This window comes from Hipposideros armiger, unplaced genomic scaffold, assembly GCF_001890085.2.
Source record: "Hipposideros armiger isolate ML-2016 unplaced genomic scaffold, ASM189008v1 scaffold_59, whole genome shotgun sequence".
NCBI lineage: Eukaryota > Metazoa > Chordata > Mammalia > Chiroptera > Hipposideridae > Hipposideros > Hipposideros armiger.
In genome coordinates this window covers 1,535,978-1,556,722 of record NW_017731409.1, presented here as the reverse complement: position 1 = coordinate 1,556,722, position 20,745 = coordinate 1,535,978, and the positions used below count along the sequence as shown (strand labels likewise).

The 20,745-nt window shown below is 46.8% G+C and overlaps 1 long non-coding RNA gene across 1 annotated transcript in view; it reads right to left on the bottom strand.

Moving 5' to 3' along the window:
* Positions 1-458: 458 nt before the first annotated feature.
* LOC109382096 (uncharacterized) overlaps positions 459-20,745 on the bottom strand; it is a 29,454-nt gene continuing 9,167 nt past the window's right edge. The window contains exons 2-3 of the long non-coding RNA XR_002123877.1: positions 10,347-10,524; positions 459-853 (exon numbers count right to left, since the gene is read on the bottom strand). This is a non-coding gene — a long non-coding RNA (uncharacterized LOC109382096). The remainder of the gene's footprint in view (positions 854-10,346; positions 10,525-20,745) is intronic.

Genomic DNA, 20,745 nt, shown 5'->3' with positions numbered 1-20,745 from the left:
AGAAAAAAAAAAAAAAAAAAAGCCCAGCGGGGCAGAGGAAGCTGCAGGCCTTCAGGAACACAGCGGCACTTTGGAAAGGCAAACACCGCGCCTTTCATCTCCAGAGCCCTATCTCAGCCGGCCGCTCCCTTTGCCGCTGTTTTATGACCCACTGCAGTGCTGACCATCAGACACAGGCCAGTGCCCTGTTCCCACACTCTGTGAACACAGGGAGGCTGCCAGGAGCTCTGGCAGTGTGGATGGTCTCCATATCCAGCCAGCCCCAGACTGAGAATCGGAGCCCTGATGGTGGTGGTGGTGGTGGCGGTGGGACTGACACACAGAACTTACTACATGCTAGAGGCTGTCCTAACATTATGGATCATGGCTCATTTTATAAGCACCCAGGAGGCTAGCATGCTACCTCCCCTGCTGCATGCAACAGAAGGGAGATGCCATGAGGTGGAAACCTTGTCCTGCTCTCTTTGGGAAACCCATTAGCCTCAGTGCAAGTAGAGGAGCCGTGGGGCTTGTAGGCTGCCAAATAGTATGGAACCAGTTTCCCAAGTGGCATTTTCCAAGGTGCAAACTCAGGCCATCTGACTCCAAGACCTAAGGACTGACCCTTTGCTCTCTTCGAATGAAAAAAGAAAGCCGGAGAAAGACATGTCACAGCTCTCTTCCCACAATCTTCCATCTGACCAGCCCCACCTCCGTTAAACGGGCACCCGTGATCTTGATCACTCCGCTCTGTGGGAATGGTATTCTCACCCTTGGCCACCGAGACATGCGGCAGGTCTGTACCGTGATTGCCCATTCTGGTTCTGGCCGTCTTCACCTTCATTGTAAGAAGTTGAAATTTTCTTCTCCAGGGCTATGAAAGAGGGATTGGGGACATGAAGGAGAAGACAGAAGTTACCTGAAAGTCCCAGGTAGCACTTCACACCCCCCTTCTTCCTTCCCAGGGCTCTGCTGGTCCCCTAGAAATTAGGCCTGGCCTGCGGGTCCCAGGCCTCTGCCCTGCAAGGTGGCGGGGACTTCTGGGCCTCTCAATTCAAATAGTCAGCCCTAATCATTCTGTCTCCTGAACAAGACATATTTTTGGTAATTTCTCACTAAACAACAAGGATTCTTCAACAGAAACCCCAAAATGAAAGTGTTGCTGTTCTACTCTACCCTGCCTTTCCCCGTGGATAGCCGTGTTCCACAGCATACAGCAGACAAACGCGGGGAGCACCCTACGTGCCGTGGTAGGTGCCATGGTTAAGCTGCTCCAGCGCGGGGCTGGTCCTCTGGTTTTCTGTAGGCCGCTGTGTGACTCTGAGGAGATTATTCGCACTAAGAAGCAAGACCTCCCTCAAACAATGGGTTGAGGGGAACACTGAAAAGAAGCCAGTCCACTGCTCTGTAGGATACGTCTCCCTTTGGCTCGCCTCACGGGGATCAGGCCCCTGGTGGAATCACTGGAGATTTAGGGCTTAATTAAACCCTGGCTTTGGGCCAATACGCCGGTGACCCCTTGAATTTCCCAGGTCCACCCAAGTGACATAAACACTGGATTGGGAATGTGAACTGCTTAGCTGATCCCAGAAGAGCCGGTCCGGTCCTCATTAGCTAAGAGCCAGAGTATTGCTAGCTCACAGGGCTTGGCAGGTGTTGGCAGGCCCCATCCTTGAAGTACAGCATGACTTTTAAGTTAATGGTCCCTACATCTGCGCTGTCTGGGGCACGGCTGGGGACTTTGCGGACCACCTCCACCATTGGGACCTTTGAGATTCCCTTCATCTCTTGGTCTGATACAGCCCAAGCTCACCACCCTAGGTGACCAAACCATCTTCCTAATAGGCTGTCCTTGATTCTTCTTTGTATTAGAGATCATTTTGCTTCTGAGCAAATGGGTGGATCTTGCACAGCCCGAAGCATAAGGATTGGGGCTATGGCCCTACTTGAGGGCACTAGAGAGTCTTTTGTATGAGGGCACCCATGAATCAAACAAAAAACTATGTGCTTTCTGGAGTTCAGTGATTTTGTTGTTGCTTACACTCAGCATTTGCTTGTGACCTTAAGGACTCAGCAGAGTAAACTGCTTAGGTCCCCGCATGGCCCAGGACTGAGCAACCAAAAGATCCATTCTCAAGCCCCATGGCTGGCTGGCCCAGGGACCCTGCAGCGTCCCCTGAAGCGTCCCCTGAAGTATTGGACCCTGGAGTTGGTGTCACAGCTAAGTTTCGCCAGTAACTTCGGGATCCTGACAAGATGTGGGGGATTGAGGAACGGGTCTAGCAGGAACCGAGCTAGAGCCAGGTACACCTCCCACCCCAACTAGCTGTGTGATCTGGGTTGGCAGTGTCATTCTCATCTCAGCCACAGTTTCCATGCCTATAAACATAATAATGATACCTGCCACCAACTTTTCCTTAAAGGAGAACAGGAGAGTGAATTAATTAATGTTTATTGAGCACTTGGAGTTCTTTGGAGACAGGTCTTTATAAATATAAGGCATGATTAAAGGATAATAGTTTGCTAACCCTCAGAGGAAGTACTTAATGAGATCAGGGCTGAATACCTTGATGACTGAGTTTCATTCTTTATTCAGATATGCACAGGGCTCCCATCACTCAGCTCTGCTGTCCACTCATGTTATTATCCTGTTGTTGTTCACATTTTTATATATCATAGTACAGTCCAACAGATATACCCCTCCTACCAAGGTTACCCTCTGCCTCCTTCCCTTACACCAGCTTCCACACCCTTCCCTGAGGTTACCAAGACCACTTAATTGTCAAGCCCAGTGGCTTTTTCTCACTCCTCATTCTCCTTGTCCTTTTTGGAGCATGATACTGTTCACAAAACACTCCTCATCCTTGAAAGTCTTATTCTGTGGTTTCCTCAATACCAACAGGTCTACACTGAAGTCATCATTGCCCCCAAACCAATTCCCTACCCTGACTATCCTACTTCTCTTCATTTTCATGGAGCCCAGTCTCCAGCTATCCCCCTCCATCACCACAGTGCAGGCCCTTACTGTCCCAACTGCTTGGACCTTGCAAAATCCTGTCCTTGGCCGGAAACTTCCAGACTCAAGGCAGGTGTGATGTATTGGACCTTGAGCTGCCCCACAGATCTCTGTGCACCACCTTGACCTCTGGCCGTCTTATTCCCCAAATCCACTCAGGTCTCCTATCCACTTCCTGTGGGCTGCTCCCTCTTCATACACCACAGGACCTGCCTTCTTACTTGTCCACCTTCCTGTCTGGTTCCCAAACCCAGCTTCCACGCTTGCTCCCAGCAAACCAATGGAACTGACTGAAACATCTAGCAAGAGAGGTCTTTTCTAAAGCACCAGGACAGACTCCTCCCCTGCCTACATCCCCCAACAGATACAGACACATAGACACACATATTCACTTGTATGAATAGAAGCACACAAACATACAAAGAGACACAGCACACACAGACATACAGACTCATATACACAGACACATGCACACTCATGTAGAGATACACAAACACATAGATATTCATATAGAGACACAGGCACAGACATACATACTCTCATAGACATACAAACACATACTGATACACACATAGACGTAAACATATACCCTCACACACACATGTTTGCTGCCCTTCAGCATCTTGGCAGGCTGAACTGGTCTCTCTCACCCCCCCTGAGTAGGCAGTCCTCTTTACTCCTGTCTTCCTCCATTCCCATCTGTACTAGTCAGGGAAACAAAACCAGAGAAACAGAACCAATGGAAGATACACATGCACGCACATATATGCACATACACATACATATAAAGAGAGAGATTTTAAGGAATTGGCTCATGCAATTGTAGACACTGGCATGTCTGAAATCTAGAGGGCAGGCCAGCAGCCTGGAGACTCAGGGAAGAGTTGATGTTGGAGCTCTAATCTGAAGATCAGAATCCCCTCTTCCTCAGGGGACTCCAGTCTTTTTCTCTGAAGGCTTTCAACTGATTGGATGAGGCCCACCCACACTATGGAGGGTCCTCTGCTCTACTCAAAGTCTGCTGATTTAAATGTTAATCACATGTAACACATACCTTCACAACAATATTTGAACTGGTGTTTCACCAAATACCTGGGTACCACCGTCTAGTCAACTTGACACACAAAATTAACTGTCACACCATCCATCTGGAAAGCCAGAGCTCATATAAATCTCCCAAAACATCACCCTCATCACAATGGTTCCCTGCTCCAAAACCTAAACCCCTTCACCCCTGAATCAATAACAGGCACAAGGTAAATAAGCATTGTGTGAATGAATAATGCAATAGCCTCTGTGATGGGCACCACTTAGCTCAACACAGCAAACCATTATGAGGGCCCAGTCATGAGCTTTGCTAGTTGCCGAGGATACAAATATCAAAAACCACGCTGCACATCTACTTGTCTTCTCTCTCTACGCTTCTTTTTTTTTAGATTCTTTTTTTATTGGGGAATTGGGGGGATGGGAACAGTGTTGGGGAATTGGGGGGAAGGGAAACAGACAAGTTGCTGTCGTTTTTGTTCTTCAATCTAGTTGTGGAGGACGTTGCTTCACTGGTCCAAGTTGGCACCATCATTGCGCTCTTCCCGGGAGAGGCAGATCAGTCACCGGCTTCTGGAAGGCCATTCACTGTGGTTGCTGGCCGCTCACACTGGCTGCTGGCTACACACGGTAGCCCATAGCAACCCACTGCAGCAGGGGCTGCAGCCTACGCCATTACCAGCGACTCATGGCAGCCCAGCTCCAGGTTGAGCTGTTGTTTAGCACCTTAGCTGTGGAGAGCAGTGTCACTGGCCCTCATATGTGGGATCCGAACCGGGGCCCTCTGGCGTCCCAAACCAGTTCTTAACCATCGCGCCACTCGGCCGGCCCTCTCTCTACCTTCTTGAGGCCCGCGGCTGTGCTGCAGATGTCTCTAATCCCCCACAGTACCTAATGGAGTACTTTATATAAAGCAGGCCCTCAATTATGTGTGGATTAATTAATCTGATTCTTTTTACTGATCCCCATATCAAATTTACCTGAACTATAACAGATTTTAGGGCCTCGTTTATGAAATTATGAATCGTAGTGCCAAAGTCTGTTTCCACTTTTAAGATACAGATGTTAAGAGATATTTTCATACTCAGGAAGGGTTTATGTACCCCAGAACATTGACAGTGGTCTCTAGGGGTGGGATTGCGGTGGCTACTATTTGATTTTTTTATACTTTTCTGTGTCTTCCAAGTTGTCTTCCATGACCACGTGTTACGTCTATAACCCTAAAAACAGTACATGTGTTTTCTTTCATCTTTTCATTTATGAGCGTGAGGAGATTCGGGGTTCCACTCTCTGTTCTTTCCTGGGGCCCTCAGCATACCTCTTGGCTTCCCTTTGGAAAGAAGGCGTTCTGGGACGTCCTTGTAAAAATCTGTGAGGTCATAAAAGGTAACGTTGACTGCAAATGGTTGTTCTGTTTTAATTACATTCAAGTGTCAGGTAACATGGAACTTTTAATAAAAGCATTTGGGGAGTTAATGATTACGGCTGTTGTTAGGCTGTCCTTGGGAAGAAACAGAGAGCCTGGGTACCCCGCGTTTTGCCTCTGGCCACTCCCCCCAGTCCACAGGCCCTGCTGCTGTTCCCGGCCCGTTAGCATGCTCTCAGGCGTCCGTGCCAGATGAACAACACCCAGCCACAGTGGAAGCGACTGTTCCTTGAACTTTGCTTCAGACCCTGCCTGCCGGCGTCTCCGGAGGGAAGTGTTCACCTCTAGCCCAAATGAAATGGAGCTTCAGAAAAACCACAGCAGAGGCCGCAGCGGCCTCGGGCCCTGAACTTTGTATTTCTTAGACTGCCAGAATCACTGGCTGCTGAGTGCCATGGAATTCCCAAAAATGTGAAGGGGAAACCAAAGAGCTGGAGGAACGCAGATATCTTGTGACTGGAGAGTGTGTCTCGAGAGTCGCTTTGTATGGTGCGGCCAGGTGTGCTGGGGAGTGGCTGGGGCTGTGTGAGAAAGTGGGGTGAAGCCGACCAAGGAGGCCAGGCCAGCTCTGAAGTTGAAATTCCAAGAAACTCACCCTGCACAAGGCCAAGTCTGTGAAATACCCTTCACTCTGGAAAGACTCCTACACAAATTGCTGGGCTTTCCAGTGTGATACCTGATAAGTGCAAATGGGCTGAAAATATTCTTGAGATTTTTCAGTTTTATGCAATGAGTGGTGGCCACCAGGGCCTGTCTCACCGCCTACGGTGTCCCAGCAGTGGTTGCACCTGGCAGGCAGAGCCGGCATTTGCCCACTTTGGCCCTCCAGTAAAGTGTGCTTCATCATCTGTGCCTACTGAGGAAAGCAGGGGTCCAGCTCCATGTCCTCATGGTCATGCATCCCCTGCAGCCCTTCCTCAGCCCTGTCCAGGCAGACACAGCCCCCAAAATGTCCTGGTAGCAGCGGGATGGCCCCCAGCCAAGCCACCTTCCTTGCTCCTTTTTAGTCGCCAAATATCAGAGCTGGAAGAAATCTTAATGCTCATCGACCCAATCTCCTCACTGATGAGCTGATCTCTGCCTCCATCTTCACATGGGATTCTCCCTGTCTGTGCCTCCTCTTCTTATAAGGACAGCAATCATATTGGATTAGGGGTTGGCCCTACTCCATTATGACATCATTATCACTAATTACATCTGCAGTGACCCCTTCTCCAAATAGGGTCACCTTCTGCGATTCCAGGAAGGACGTGAATTTGGGGAGGGACACCCGTATCCAACCCAGCACAACCTTCTTGTCTTATTCTCCCCCTCCTCCCAACCTTACCATCCTTTCCTTTACTGGGGCAAACGGCTTCTGGGATGCTGTCTCATCTGCCTCTAGTCTAAGCAGTATTGGGAAAGCAGAGAATAGGAAGCTGTCTGTCAGCCACTGTTGCCCCTCCATGGACATGGGCATTCCCTGAACTCCAAGTCTGAACTGTTAACTCAGTGTTCCCAGCCCACACTGTATTTTAGAATCACCCGGGAGCTCGGAACACACAGAGCCCTAACTACACTAACAGGAATTCTGCCCCTCTTGGTCAGAAGAGGGACCTGCCATGGTTACGTTTCAAAAACTCATCAGGTGATTCTGATGATCCTGGGATGAGAAAAACTGTGTCAGGTGCTGTGAGAACAGCTCTCTCCTTAGGAAAGGGAATACAGCCCATCCACCAGGAATAGGGGTTTCTGACACTCACTGTCTGATGGGCCCCGAAGACTCATTAGAAAACGGTTCCCACCTAGTCCCAGGCTGCAGGAGAAAATGAACACATACCTTGGGGAGGAAGGGGGAGGGGACCTGACACAGACAGCAGCAAGCACAAAATGTTCTTGACGTTTCCTGTTTGACTTTTAAAGTGTGAATTTTGCATCCTCTTAATTTTTTTTGAAAAAGACTGGGGGTTTTTTTCCCTCCAGAAATATCCAAATATAGAAATGAGGCTCCAGAAAGATGTTTCCATGTTTAAATGGTGGCTTGATATACTGCTTAACACATCACTATGTCCCCCTGAGGTTCCTGACTTTGAAAAGCCCAGCTACAGAGAGTTAGAGGGGGCGGCAGTCAATGTGTTTAAACTTTGGATCATGTAGAGGAAAGCTTGTGCCCAGAGAGATAAAGTAACTCACCCAAGATCATCATCAATTGATGATGATGAACTGTACTTCAGGACCCACTTTTTCCACTGCACTGACGGACCGAGGTCAATGGCTGCTTTGCTATGTGACCTTGGATGGGTCTTTTTACCTCTCTGTGTCAGGTTCCCTGCACGTAAAATGCTGATGATATCTGTCCCACCTCAGAGGATCTGTGTGGAAACACTTTAAAATTATATGTAAAGGTGCTATAATTGTGGCAATTACAGCCCAACACTTCTAGGTGAGCCATGGTGATTCCAGCAAGAGTGACCGTCCAGGGCCATGCTGGCCAGGCTATGTTTGAGGGAAGACCAGTGTGGTGCACCCTGCCCCTCTGAGCAGCTGGGAGATCCAGGTGAATCGCCTGGTGTGCCCATCCCAGGGAAGGAATGAGGTCTTGGAAGCTCACGCCCAGCACTTCAGTTTGCTCTCCACTGCTCCACATTTTCATCTGCCCAGCCCCAGCCCCAATAACACGCTAAGAAAGCACTTCCCCACAAACACCCTTCTTGTCCCGGTCCTGAGAGTGTCTTTTCAAAGGGGTAAGGCATGGGGAAATGAGTGGCAAATGACAGCAGAGCCAGCATCTTCTTTCTCCTTTAACAAACGAGCCCACAAAGACCTTGCCCCACAACCCCTACCTTCCATAGGAAGTAGGCAGCCAGCCTGCTCCAGACCCTCCCTTCCTTGCTGTCCCAGGCTTAAGCAAGCCTCCTCAGCCCACGTCGGCCTTTTTCTGTTTACACTGCGAGATGGGCTTCTGCTGAGCTTAAGTGCAGTTCTGGCCCTTTTGTTTGTTTTTAAGTCAAGTTACAACTTTGCTCCTGGATTTATTGCAAATTCTATTTATCTTCTCCTGTCCAGGGTCTCTGCACAAATCCTTTAGAACTTCCCTCCCCATCTGCAGACAAATAACCTTGGGCACAGGCAGGAGACGAGGAGCACAAGGCTGGAAGGACGGACACAGAGGAGACACACACTAGGAAGAGCCAGAGGCTGTCCGCGCGGTGCTGGGAGAAAGAGCAGGGTTGGCAATGCAGATACAGCAGGAGAGATTGCCCAGGGAGGAAGGCCGGCCGTCGCACCTGCTGCCCCTTTCTTACGAAGACTTCTATAGGGAGAAAGAGCCTGGCTGAAAGGCACAGAAATCCCAGACCTGAGCAGAGAGAATCAAGAAAGGAAGATTCTAATTTTGGGGGAAGAAGTGCATGATGGCTCTGGCTGGGGGTGGTATGAGGTCATGGGTCCCCAGGGGCCTAGAAACAACACCATGTGGGGCCGTCTGACAAGGGCTGTGGGGCTAAGGGTTGGGGGTGGGCATGTGCCCACGGAGGCCACCCCAGACACGGCTAGGCACCAGCACAGCACTGGAGAGTTCCCTCCCCTCTCCTTTCCTTCCCAAACACCACCATTTCCATAAACTGCTGATGAAGAGCAAACAACTCCAAGCTGGAGCTCACCAGGGAGAGAAAGAGAATCAAACTGAGCTGAACAAACTGAGAGCCGGGTGTCCAGCCGTGCTGTTGGCTTGTCCTCCTCAGGCAGGAAGTGCTGATGGCCTGTCCTCCTTCCCGAGCCGAGTCCCCAGGCTCCAGGACATTAAAAACGGGCCTCGCAGTTTGGGGGACAAGGGGTCGTCCCAGGGGCTGGAAAGTGGGAACTGCTGGGATCTCAGCCCCTAAGGGCTTGACCTCAGGATGGGGTTTTAACCTTCCCTGGCCCAGGACAGCAGCTGCAGGTAGCTGGGGTGACCGCGGAGAGCCCCTGAGCAGGCTGCAGGGTGGCAGGGTCAGCAGCTGAAGGATTCCCCTGCCATGCCCTCCCCTCCATGGCATAGTCCAAAGCATCGCTGCCCAGGACCTTGCTCAAGGAGCCTCAAGAACTGGGGGTTAAGTGAATGAAAACAGGGCAGGCCCCCTCTGCTTCTGGGAGCCCTCCTGGCTTCCCACAGCTGCTGTCACTAATGAGTAGAAGAACATTCCACAGCAGTTTCCCTGGCCAGGCCCTGGGCTCTCCCCTTTCTCATACTGTTGGCCCTGGCTCCTCCGCAGTCACTCATCACCTACCAGGAGGCCAGCCTGCCCCTCCATGCTGAGGCCCCTCCAGGCCTTCCCATCGCTCCAGCCCCCATTCTGCTCTGTCTCAGTCACTTGCCCTCTCGGCCCCCTCAGACACCTCCAACCGCGCTCCTCCTCTCACCTCTTCCTGTCTCTTGCCCCTCCTCTCTCACCCTCTCTTGTGCCCTCACCACGCCCCATGTCCCTTTAGGAGCTGTTGTTCAGCCAAGCTCTCATCTGCACCCTCAGGCCCCTCAGCCCCTGACTTTCCCAGGCCCGCCCTGACGGACCCACCAGGATACTCTGCCCATTCACTCTGCAGCTTCCAGGCCCTGCAGGGGCCACAGACAGCACTCTGGCTGCACAACTCACCTGAGTCCCCCTCTCCTCTCAGACCAGCAAGCCAGCTGGACTGCTGTCCCTGAGACTTCTATTGTCCTCATACTCTCCAGATCCCCACCTTACCTTCCATCAGCAGATCTCTCACCACCCACCTGACGAGAAGTTCTGGGCCTTTCCACAGGGATTCCTTTATGTCTCCTTTCCCACACCAAACAGATCCTTCACATCACCCTTTTGTTTCCCTTCCCTCAGTCTGAGAGCAGTTGACATCTCCACCTCCTTACTTACCTAACTTACTTACCTGGGTCCAAGATGGTATCATCAGTTCCTGTCTCTTCCGTGCCATGTCATCCCCCATCCTCATTCCTGGATCAGAATCTGCATGTTAACAGGATCCCCTGTGAGAATTGGGCTGGAAGGAGAGGCAGGGCCTCTCCCTGGCTGGGAGCCATGAGCGGTGCAGAGTCCCAGGTGGGTTTCTGAAAGGGAGACAGACCACTATGATGAGCTCTGTGTCCAAAGGCAGGTGGACCACAAGAGGAGAGGCCCAAAGGCGGAGAGCAAAGGTCAAGGGGAGAGATGGCATGAGCTTGAATTTAGATAGACACGTTGTAGTGGGGAGGACATAAAACATAGTGCAAAAAAGATTCTTCAGGCTTCCACGGGCTGGTCAGATGTTCAAGGAAGGGACAAGACGGAGCTGAAGACAATTTTGAGGGTTTTGAGCCTGGGCAATGGGGAGGGTGGAGTTTCACTAACTGAGACAGGTAAGCTCAAGAAGAGAGATGGGTTTAGAGAGGAGATGATCTGTTTAATTTTGTTCAGAAAGCCTTTGGGATGTCTCTAGAGAGTCCGTGTAGAGATAGCCAGCAGGCAGGTGGAAATATGGAAATTTTAGTAGCTAGAGATTTGAGGGTCCTGGAAGTAATGGTTGAAGATGAGGATGTGGAAAGATAGAGGGGTTGTGCTGAGAGCAGAGGCTGGCGGGGCAGAGAGGCAGGTGAAGAGCACTTGAACAGAGAGGAAAATCAAAGCCCAGCAGAGAGTAACCAGGAGAGCCCAAGCCAGGTGTATGAGTGGTGGAGGGGGCCATGGGGTTGGCTTCTGAGCCACCATAGTCAGGAAGGTCTGAGAAAGAGGCCTAAAGCAGCAGCCAGCTGCCAGGGCCTCAGAAGAGGAAATAAAAGCAGCAGGTGCAAAGGACCTTATAAGAAGTTTGTGACAAAGGGAATGGGTGTGGAAAGATGTGAGGTGAACGGGGAGAAAGCAGGGCCTAGGGCAGCCATTTTAGGAAAAGGACAACATCATCACTCAGCAGATGTTGACTGAGGACCTACCATGTGATATGTACCTGTGCTCAGATCATAGTCACCTACTTTCTACTTCCAGAACCAGCCACCCAGCATTCACCCAGTGTGCTGGTTCTCCATTCTGTTCACTTGTTTTATCTGCCTCCTCTGCTTTGCTCCCCTATCCACCTGTCAGCACCTTCTCCAACCACACTCAAGGCCTAGCTCATTGCCCACCTCCTCCTAGAAACCTAAGATTCCAAAGGGGGAATCAACATCTCCGCTTCCCCATTCTCCCTTAGAGCAGTGTTTCTTTCCTATTACAGCTGCATCTGCATGTATGTGTAGGTGTCCCATCTTCTGGTCATGTAGTCCTGTAGGTCAAAGAACAGTTCTTACTCACCTTCGTGGCCTACACATACTTAGTAAGAGTTTTTTGCGTTTGAATCAGGTCCTATTCCCTCATTTCATAGATGATAAAACTGGCCAGAGTGGCCCCAGGTCTTAAATGATACTTGGCGGCAGAATCGCATCCCAGCCCTAGTCTCCTGGCCCCTGGTGCAGTGCTCAGGAAATAAGGAATTCCAGGCTCGGCTGCCCAATATCTGATGATATGTGCCCTCTACAGATGCACCCATGGCCCTCAACTCTTACCTCCCTCCTACAAACTGGATGGACTAACATCAGAACAGACAGACCTCAGACTAGCAGCCTGGGGCCACCAGCCTATTTTTCTTACACTACTCCCAGGTGTCTACACTGAATATCTAATAACGAGTATAATCCTGTTTTATGAACCTCCAGGTAAATTGCTTCCTTGCCGTTTCCAGCAAAGGCTGTTATCGTTTTTCGTCTCCAGTGAAAAATCTCTCTTTTCTCTTCTCTAAATCTCCCTCTCACCCCTCCAACCCTGAACACTGTGATGCATCACCTTTCTTTCAGCTAGGTCTCTGCAAAGGTGGGACAGGCTTCTCCCATCCTCCTTACGCCACTGCCTTGCTGTAGGAGGACCTCTGAAGCCTGGTAAGGCTGGAGCTCCTGGGAGAAAATGTGCTATATAAAAATCATCTAATTAGCGTGTTTTGTAAAAATCAAATACAGCCACGTGTCTGTATGACTGTTCACACAGGGTAGTCACACAGGAGGTTTCATAGGGGAATTGGAAAAAGCTAAGCTTTTCACTTGGTGAAGCTTTTCATCGTCTTCGTGCCTGGGCACCAACACAGAATGCACTCAGTCGTCCACCATCAGATTTGGTCTGGACATCGCAGTTCCCATTAGATCCACCTTCATTTTCAGGTCTCCTTGCTTCCAGCCTAGCTGTGGCCTTACCTCAAAAACAGGGAAAGTTTCTCTTTTTCCATAATCATGAATGGTTCGTTCAATTTTGCAAAAGCTGGTGGAAGGATCATGCATGAGACTCAAATCCTTGCAGTGAAATTCAGAGAACAGGCTAAATAAATACAATTGTCATGCCGACCTGAGAAGGCATACAGCGCCTCAATTGCAGCTAGTAGCAGCAAGGAACATGTTGGAAGTCCTCCACCCTGCGGTCTATATAACTGGGAAGAGAAAAACAGTCATTTCTCTGAAGGAGTTTATGTTCTCCTTCACGGGTAAGCTGGAGCAGGCTGACCTAGGAAAGGACACTCACAGTTGAATGCTTTTGCTTGCGTGGGAAGTCCAGCTGTCTCCATGGGGCCCAGGAGACAGACTGACGAGGGGAGAATTCCTGTTTGGGACTGGGCTTGAAAAGTCGCCTGTTGATAACACCCAACTTGCAGAAGAGCAGAAAGAATATCCAGCTGTCGTCTGGGTGAGAAAGCCCCTGCTTCTGACTGGGGCTGTTTTTGTGCTCTGGCCTCTCCTATCATTCCTCCTGGGCTAGTTAACCCCATCAAACCCCCAGTCAGTCCCATGGGCCAGCTCTGGAATCAGATGAACCTTTGCCATCAAGAAATGCAAGTGGCAAAATGACCAATATTGTATGGTTCTGCTTATATGAGGTTCTTAGAGTAATGGAATTCATAGCCAGGAAGTAAAATGGCAGTTGCCAGGGGCTTGTCAGGGAGAAATGGAGAGTCAGTGTTTCATGGATACAGAGTTTCAGTTTGGGAAGATGAAAAAGTTCTGGAGATGGGTGGTGAACAGTCTGAATATACTCAACATCACAGAATTATATACTTAAAACTGGTTAATTTAATGTTAACTGGTACATTTTACGTTGTGTATATTTTACTGCAATAAAAAAAGGGGAAAAAAAGTACAAGTGGGAACTCAGCCCTGGTCACAACACTGCTGAGAGAAAGCAGACAGGTGCCTCAATTCCCAGCCCTAAAGAAAGACGGGGTTGGGGTTGGGATTGCAGGAGTAAACATGGATCTACAAACAGCATGGTCAAATAGGTGAGCATACTGAACCAAGCCATTTAATCACTGGGTGTGCCCCATGACTAATTTGGGGGTCATTCTGCGTAATGCATGCCAGGGAAGGTTCTTAGTGTTTAAATGCCAAAGCCTGTGTAAAATCCTTGGAGGGCTGGATGGAAGGCCTTTTGCCCATGACCTGTTCAAAAATGCATTTCAGTTGCTCTAAGCAAGACTAGATTTTTGGAGTAAGAGGAATTGGCTAGAGTTCAGGGCCTGCCACTGTGTGGCTAGTCATTATACCCAATTTAAATTCAAATGCCTAGGATCAAAAGCGTGGTGAATATGAAAATACTTGTTATAGTCTATCTTTTTTATTATAACCATACTAGTAGGTGTGAAGTGATATCTCACCCTGATTTTGATTTGCATTTTCTTAATGACTAAAAATGCTGTGCATCTTTTTATGTACTTATCGGCCATTTGTATATCTTTTTGGAGAAATGTCTATCAAATCCTTTGCCTATTTTAAAAATTTGGGATGTTTGTCTTTTTAAATTGTTGCATTGTAAGAGTTATTTATATATTTTGGATACAAGTCCCTTATCATATGTGTGATTTGTAAATATTTTTACAATTCCATGGGTTGTTTCATCACTTTCTTGATAGTATGCTTTGATGCACAAATGTTTTTAAATTTTAATGAAGCCCACTTTATTTTTTCTTTTGTTGCTTGTGTTTTTGGTGTCATAGCTAAAAAACTACTGGCTAATTCAAGGCCACAAAGATTTACAGTTATGTTTTCATCTAAGATTTTTTATTTTTAGCTCTTACATTTAGGTCTTTGATCTATTTTGAGTTACTTTTTGTATATAACATGAACTAGGGGTCCAACTTCATTCTTCTGCACATGAATATTCATGGGTCTCAGCACCACCTGCTGAAATGACTATTCTATCCCTATTTAATTGCCTTGGTAAACATGTCAAAAATGGGTCTTCTTTTCTAATATAAACATTTAAAATTTTAAAATTCCACCTGAACTCTAACTGAAAGAAGCAAGACACAAAAGGCCATGTAGCATAAGATCCTATTGATATGAAATGTCCAGAACAGGTAAATCTAAAGAAACAGAATGCAGACTAATGATTTCCAGGGATAGAGGAGGGAGAACATTGGGACTGACTATCAATAGGTGTGGGGTTTCTTTTTGGAGTGATGGGGATGTTCTGGAATTAGATAGTGGTGATTGTCGCACCACATAGTGAATATAGTAAAAACCACTGAACTGGACACTTTAAAATGGTGAGTTTTATGTTGTCTGAATTATCTCTCAATTTTTAAAATGTGAAGCTGGTTACATGGATAAGAAGAAAAGTTGACACTTGTAACTTTATTGCACTAGCAATGTAACAGTAGTTTTTGAGGGATCAGTAAGAAGATAATCCAGATTGTGGTGATGGTTTCATGACTGTAAACTTACTTACAATCATTGAACCATGCTCTTAAAACAGGTGAATTTTATATTATGTAAATTATACCCCAATAAATATGTTTTGGGGGGCCGGCTGAGTGGCTCAGTTGGTTAAGAGCATGAGCTCTGAGCAACAGGGTCACCAGTTCGATTACCACATGGGTGAGTGAGCTGCGCCTAAGCTGAGCTGCTGCTGAGCTGCCAACAGGTGGCAGGATGGCTCAGCTGGTGAGAGCACGTGCTCCTAACAACATGGTTTCCGGTTTGACTCCCCCATGAGATGGTGGGCTATTCCCACCCGCAACTAAGATTGAACATGGCACCTTGAGCTGAGCGGCTGCGAGCTGCTCATGGAAGCTGGATGGAGATTGGACTTGGAGCTGAGCTATCTGCGCCCTCCACAACTAAGATTGAAGGACAACAAATTGGCTTTTCCCCTTCCCCAATTCCCCAACACTGTTCCCCTTCCCCAATTTCCCAATAAAATCTTTTAAAATAAATAAATAAATATGTTTTAATAAGATTTTTTTAATTCCATTCAAATTCTGCTTTAGGTGCATCGCATAAATTTTGATATGTTATGCCTTCATTTTCCTTCACTAAAAAATAATTTTAAATTATCTTTGCATTATCTCCTTTGACCCATGGGTTATTTTAAATGTAATGATTAACTTCCAAATATTTGAGTATTTTCCAAACATCTTTGGTTTTTATGTCTAATTTAATTGCCTTGTGATGAGATTTCAAATTTGTTTAGTCTTTTTTTATGGCTGAAATTGTAGTCTGTCTTGATGACTGTTCCATAGGAACTTGAGAAGAAATATGTATGCTGTTGTGGAGTGGAGTGTTCTATAAATGTCAGTTAAGTTGGTTCATAATGTTGTTCAATTCTTCTATTTTTTTTTCTGCCTATGTTTTCTACCAGTTCTTGAGAGAGGAGTGATGAAACATCAAACTATAATTTTGGATTTGTCTATTTCTTTTTTCAGTTTGGCCAATTTTTTGTTTCATTTCAAGCTCTATTATGAATCTCTATTAGTGGGGCACACACATTTAGGACTATTACATCTTCTTAACAAACTTTGCTTTGTATCATTATGAAATTGTCCCTCTTTATCTCTGGTAATAGCCCTTTTCCTCAAGTCTTCCTTTTTTGTTATTAATGTAGTCATCCAGCTTTCTTATGATAAATGTTGCATGGTATATCTTTTTTCATTCTTTTTCTTTTAAAATATTTGTGCTTTTACATTTTAAATGGGTTTCATTTAACATACTTTTCTTCCAGTTTGATGATCTCCACGTTTTAATGTTGGTATTTGGACAATTTGTACATATAATTTGGACTACGAGTACATATAATGTACATACAGTATGTTTGGTGAAGGTATAAAACCTTATTATTTGTTTTCTATTTGTCCCATCTGTTCTTTAGTCTCTTTTTTAGTTTCCCCTGCCTTCTTTTGGATTGAGAGTTCTTTTTAATGATTTGATTTTATCTACAACGTTGGCTTATTAGCTATACTCTCATGTCCTTTATGCTATTGTTATACATTTTACTTCTACATGTTATGAGTTCCACAGTACTTTATTATTTTTGCTTTAATATTTTAAAGGGATTTTTCCTTTTTTTTTTTTTTTTTTTTTTTTTAGCTGAGCCATCCTGCCACCTGTTGGCAGCTCAGCGGCTGCTCAGCTCGGGCCAGGACTCAAACCGCTGCTGCTCAGAGCTCACACTCTTGAGCGAGATCTTAACCAACTGAGCCACTCAGCCAGCCCTGGGATTTTTCAGTTTTTTAAAAAGTCTTATATTTATATTTATTCTCATGTTTATCATTTCTGGCATTCTTTTGTGTAGATCCAAGTATTTTCCTTCTGCATAAAGAACTCCCTTTAACATTTCTTGTAATGCAGATCTGCTGGTGATGAATTCACTAAGATTTTATTTGTCTCATAAAGTCTTTATTTTGCCTTCATTTTTAAAGAGTATTTCACTGAATACAGAATTCTAGGTTGATTTTTGTTTTCCTTCAACACAGGAAAGATGTCATTCCATTGTCTTCTGCTTGCATAGCATGATCAGAAGTCTGCAATATTTCTTATCTTTGTTCCTCTATAAAATATATCTTTATCTCATGATAAAGTTATGATAAAGAAATAGTAGTGAGAGAGGGAAGGCCCAAAAACTGGACACTGGTGACTTTGCTGAGGGTTCCAGGATGTAGGGAGGCTTCATAACAATTCTAACATCTGAAAACCATGTAGGAACAGGTATGACAATGTAGAAGGAAGCAAAAAATAAATAAATAAATAAATAAATAAATAAATAAATAAATAAATAAATAAATAAATGTGGAGGTTACTAAAAATAAATCTCACCTGTTTTCTCGTGTGGCTGGATAGCTCCTATTTGCTTCTCCAGATCTACCCTCCACCCTTCACCCTGCCCTGTACCCCAGAGGATTGACCTGTCTATACAGCATCAATGGGGCTGCTATGACCTCTGGTTTCTAGTTGTGCTCAGGCAAAGGAAGTAACAGCAGGAAGTTGGAAGGCAGGAGGATTATTATTTCCCTAGTTCCTCCTCTTCCAAATTACTGTGGATTAGTTTTGTCTCTCCACCAAAGGTCACAGGTCCTGTCAGGCAGCCCTCTCTTTATAGGTACTCTCTCTGGGTTCTAGTAACTGTTCTTTCTTTTTGACCATTGAGGCTTTGGGATGGTACTGCCTCCGCAATGTTATCAAATCTAAAGTATTGCACCATCCTTTGCTAGTTCCCCTAAACCCTGCCCATACCATGCTAAATAATCCCTTCATTAAACTCTCTTTTTCCCACCTGACTGATACTGCAGAGTTATTGATTGATGCTGCCCATAAATGTGAACAACCTACTGCCCACTAGTTTCATGATCTTAGGCAGATCACTTTACTGACTCCATCCTCTGTTTGCCCTTGGCCTAGCCTTGACTATTTGGGGACTTATAAATCAGAAGCTCAAATTCAGGAGGCTGTACCACAGCAGCAGCCCTGGGGCAAATAGTGTTCCCTCTCTATCCCTTACCGTTTTTTCTGTCTTCTACTCCCATACTGCAATTCCTGGCTTAGCTGTTTTGCTTCATAGGGTAATTCCAAGTCCCTCCCTCCAGATCTTAGCAACAGATATCACCTGGTGAGGTCTAGGAGAGCAGCAGGGCAGAGGAAGACCACCTACATGGAGATGACCATCAGCTGGGGATCATAGCCAAGGTCAAGTTCGTACAAAGGACTCAGCTTTTAGCCCAGGCCAGTAAGGCTCAATACACAAGGAGTGTTTTTCTCCTCCTAATACATGCTCCCTGGAGAAGACATTTTTATTTTTAACTAGAAAAGCAGATAAATAACATGATAAGGAAAAATGTAAACAGATCAGGATTTTAGATAATAAAAAGGGAAAAATCATGAGTTTTTAAAGAGTGGAGTTATTTAAAGGTAGTCCTGAGATCAAGAAAGCAAGTTCAACAGAGCTGGGCACTGCAGCCTCCCCCTGGTTGAATTAGAAATGGAAGCCAAAGGTATGGTAGAAAGGACCCATGAGCAAGAAGAGCCAGAGTTAGCGGCAATCTACCACAAAAGACATTAGGCCACGTTCAAAACCACAAAAGTGAACACATAATCTCTTGGTCCAGCATCACCAGCTCCCCGTCCTGAGAGAGGAAAGATGAAATGGTCTTCCACCCTTCTGTGAAAACCCATTAAACTTACATGCCTTCCTGGGGAGGTTATTTCTGCACAGTGTATCTTTTGTGTCTTGTCCTCGATCAAAGGAACACTTAAGGCCCCTTTGAGGATTCTAACATGACAAGCCTCGCCACTGTGTAGGGTTGACATTTTTCCCTAGAATTTCACTGACCCTTGCCCCATGTATAATGCACCTTTCCCTTGCCCACGTTGGGAGTCAGCTCCAAAGCCTCTGGGACCACTACTATTGGGTCAGCCCCTCTCTCTCCCTTTACTTCTAAGGCTTCTTCCTTGATTTCAGATAAGGTTTAGACTTCTTTGGGAATCAGACCTCCTCGCCCTTATTCTTACATAGACTTGAACATGACATTGCATCTTTTTTAGAGAAAAGGCCAGTGTTTTCCTGTTATGTGTTGACACAAAAGCCAATCCTGGGGCCGGCCGAGTGGCGCGATGGTTAAGAACTCGCTTGGGATGCCAGAGGGCCCCGGTTCGGATCCCACATATGAGGGCCAGTGACACTGCCCTCTACAGCTAAGATGCTGAACGGCAGCTCAACCTGGAGCTGGGCTGCCGTGAGTTGCCGGCGACGGCGTGGGCTGCAGTCCCTGTGGCAGTGGGTTGCCATGGGCTACCGTGTGTAGCCAGCAGCCAGCGTGAGTGGCCAGCAGCCACAGTGAGCGGCCGTCCAGAAGCCGGCGACTGATCTGCCTCGCCCGGGAAGAGCGCAATGATGGTGCCAACTTGGGCTAGTGAAGCATCCTCCACAACTAGACTGAAGAACAAAACGACAGCAACTTGTCTGTTCTCCTTCCCCCAATTCCCCAGCACTGTTCCCAACCCCCCAATTCCTCAATAAAAAATCTTTTTTAAAAAAAGGCAATCCTGACTTCACTGAGAACACACCCAGACAGGTTGTAGGACTGGATCTACCCAGGAGCCCTAGGATTCCCAAGTGAGTCAGCAGGCCCCAGAGGTAGCAGAAGCCTGAGAACAGCTCCCCTTCCCTACTGCCTACTTGACGCCCCTTGTGACCTGCCTCCACCATGGGGAGCTGTTGAAATCTGACTCAGTGTCCCTCTGTGCTGCTGTGGTTTCTGATAAAAACCTTCCATGAAAGAAGCATTGCTCTCCTTCATGCCAGCCACCCCCACCATTGGTTCAAGGCTTGGAGGGTGTAACTCTTTGACCCCTAACCCTTGACTTTGACCCTAATGAACTAGTCCCACTGGACCTTCCCTAGGAATAAGCCTATACTCAACATTTTTTTATTGAAGGAAGAGAAGGGACAATCCACTCAATGATTTGCTATTGTTAGAGTAATTAATACTCTAAATCCCTGAGTAGGAGTGACTGAAAGGCTTAAGGCTCTTTAACTCTTCCTATTCTCAAACTAATCTAAAGTTTATTTTCCCCCCCTCCTCCAATCTTGTTTCAGGCCCTCACCTCTCTGTCCACAGCCTAGTTCATTTGGTCTGGGAAGGGATTTGGTGAAAGCAGGCACAATGCCTTGCAGTTGACCAGGGGCAGCTCTGGAGTTTCCCTAAAGGAAGACTTAGAGATGAAAGCTGGATGAGACAGAGGCTAGGGGATTTTTCTTCAGGATGTTTGTATAGCAAACACTATTTTTCACTTAGATTGCATGTTTATTTAGGATGGAGATTGGAGGGTTGGTGGCGAGAAGGCCCTCCCAAAACCCCCCTTGGCACCAACATCGCGGTTGGGAGTCCTCCACCCCGTCATTGGATTCTCTCACTTCTCACTTTGTTTCTTCTCTTTGTTACTCATTCAATTTCTAGCAAATCCTTCCCACGGGGCTTTATCCTCTCCATCCATCCATCCATCCATCCATCCATC